Genomic DNA, 3157 nt, shown 5'->3' with positions numbered 1-3157 from the left:
AAGCTTGGTAATTTAAAAGAGATTTTGGTACTTTAAAAGAGATTTGAAAACAAAATTTAGAAACCTTTAGCTGGATAAAACAGTTTAACATGCAGAAATCTTTTTGCTATACAGTTATTAATCACATGTGATTGATATAATAACTTTATAGTTCAACTTGTATTTGTTGGATTAGTGTCTAAGTCCGTAACTATATTTGGTATGTACTTGACCCGAGTGTGCATGGTCCTTTTGGGTTGCCTTCACCAAAGCAACTTGACAAGGTAATTTGATATGAGAGAGAAGATATTATGGTTTATTAATATATTATAAGAATAATATATTAAAGGAGAAATCATATTTATTTAATTAGTATTAGTCACAAATTAATTAGGAATTAATTTGGTGACTAAAAGAGATTAATTAAATAAAGGGGTATAAACTGTCAAATGTGTGATAGTTGAGTTTTGGGCTGGGAAACCTTATGGACTAAGGGGGGACGAAATTATGATGAGGGATCATCATATTTTCGTCCAAGGGCCTCATTCCAGAAGGTTCCTTGGGCTGCTTGGTGGCTAAGCTATCCATTAGGGTTTAGACTGAAACCCTAGCACCCTACAGTATAAATAGATGCCCTATGCTTCAATTTTAGGCCACTTGATTCCAAGGGAAACCCTAGGGCCGAAATTAGCATCCTTCCCCTCTCTCTCTTAATTGCCTTCTTGCTTCAAGGTGTTTGTGAGCCATTAGAGGCACTACAATTGTGGTGCTTGCTTTCAAGAGTTCAAGAGATCAAGGAAACTAGTTGTTATTGCAATATAACAACAAAGGTATGTCTTCTACACTTCTATATGATTTTCGAAAATTATAGAAGCATGCTAGGGTTTATTTTGTGTTCATATAGTTGTATGTCTTATAGTGAAAACATAGATCCAATTAGGGTTGCATGCACACATAGGATTGTTTGTATAAAACCTATCAGTGGTATCAGAGCCTTTGGTTTTTGTTTTCAATTTGATTTGATACATATTATGAATTTGACAAATTAGGGTTTATGGCAAGTAAACCCTAAGGCTTGGTGGTTTTCGAAAATAGGGTTAAGAAACCCTAGTTGGCGATTTTTTGTAGGGTTCTTAAAAAAAAAAAAATTTTTTGCCTAGCCTCCAAATTTCGAAATTAGGGTTATGAAACCCTAGGGATTTCGAAAATCCCTTGCCCCCCAAGACAAGATCCCAAAATTTTAGGGATTTGGATAATGCCATCTTTGTGATTATCAACTTAATTGTTTAAACTAGATAATTGAAGATCTTGAATTATCCTTTCCATAAATTTCGAAATCTAGGGGATAAAAAGGATTAGGATAAATTAATTGTTTAATTTTATGATAATCCTTCATGATTTAATAATTTAAATTAATTGTTTAATTTTGATAATTATTAAATCAAAGATTTTTGGTGTTTAAAATTTTAAATTAAATTGTCTAATTTTCGAAAATTTTAAATGCAACAAAGACACTAGTACTTTAAAATGTTTTAAAATACACCCTTATACAATTATGATATTATAAGATTAATTATTATATATATGTATAAGAATAAGCTAGTCTTATCGCTAGTAGGCCTCATTCACGAAGCCAGTCTATAAGGTGGGTATAAGGTTGATGCCTATAAAATGGCGCTTAATGGATGTACACTCACATCTACCGCTTGCTTGACTGGTGGAGGGTCGTTAGCCGAACGGATAGGATAGGGCACTTAGTTCCTCATTATAAGTATAATGGAAATATTAAAGTAACTACATTGTTTTACAAATTCCCACTCTTAGTTACTTTAGGGTAAAATGTGAAAATGATGCTATTCCATGGAATTACACTTTGTACCCCTGTCAAACGTTAGTGGAGCGTGCGTGGTTAACCAGTACACTAATTTGGGATTGACATTGGTGACAAAGGGTGGCTCGATGTCTTATCATAGATCAATGGAGCGTGCGTGGCTAACCAGCACATTGATTAGGTGATGAAGACATTGAGTGCACCATGATGATTCGCATGGTTATTCACAAACTTGTTTGCGATCCTCGGCATCCCAGTCGCAAATTTGAAGTGCATATCGAGATTTAAACATGCCATTGAAATGTTCAATGAATCTCAAAAGAAATCTAGGAATTTTCAAATACATTTAAAACTTAACCTCTTTCGTTTTTCATGGTGAAAATTAGTGAATCGTCATTCACTTACCTTCAAATTATTTACTTTTAGATTACGGCATCCCTTTTCTAAGTTGTAAATAATGTTGTTGGATCCTAGCCCTAATTTCTCATGTGGGTGTTTAATTAGGGATTCATTCTAATCAAACTTTGTTCCTTTCTATTTCAGATGTCAAACGCAAACGCAAACAACAACACTTCTGGGTCATTCTCGCTGATGAACTTGTGTCAAAAGGTGACATTTGATGGCTCGAACTTCAACGAGTGGATGAGATACATTCGCATGATAACTCGTTATGAGGACAAAGAATATGTCCTAGACGAGAAGCTTGAAAGGATCAACCCAGAAGAAGCTACTCCTGAAGAGATGGCCGCCTTTGAGGCCCACGAGCGTGATGCAACGAAAGTTCATTGCATCATGTTGGCCACCATGAACCTCGAACTCCAAAAGTCCTATGAGGACATGTATCCATATGAGATGCATCAAGATTTGCTGGACAGGTACCACCAGAGCGCGAGGCAAGAGCGCTATGAGATCATCACCAACATGATCACCGCTAAGATGGGGAGTGGAGAATCCCTAACTGCTCATTTGCAAAGAATGCAAAGATATGTTGATCGTCTTCTCAAACTCAATGTTAAGTTTGATGAGGATTTGGCTATCGACATCATCCTCCACTCCTTGCCTTCCTGCTACAGCCAGTTCAGAATGACCTACCACATGAATAAGGAAGAGTCACCCTAAGTAAGCTTCAAGGGCTCCTGAGGACAGCTGAGAGCAACCTCAAGGACAAATCTGTTGCATCATCCTCTACTGTAGCTGCTCCTGTGTTGGCAATTGGCCAAGGAAAGGGAAAGAAGAGGAAGGCTCCTTACAAGAGCCACCATAAGGGTAAGACCCAAGATGGTTCTTCTTCTAGTGGGACCAAAGCAGGTTCTGTTAAGCCCTCTTCTAACCCCAAGGAAGCAGAGT

This window comes from Lactuca virosa, chromosome 4 (assembly GCF_052849685.1).
Source record: "Lactuca virosa cultivar CGN04683 chromosome 4, Lactuca_virosa_CGN04683_v6, whole genome shotgun sequence".
Lineage (NCBI taxonomy): Eukaryota > Viridiplantae > Streptophyta > Magnoliopsida > Asterales > Asteraceae > Lactuca > Lactuca virosa.
This window is presented reverse-complemented; position numbering follows the sequence as displayed.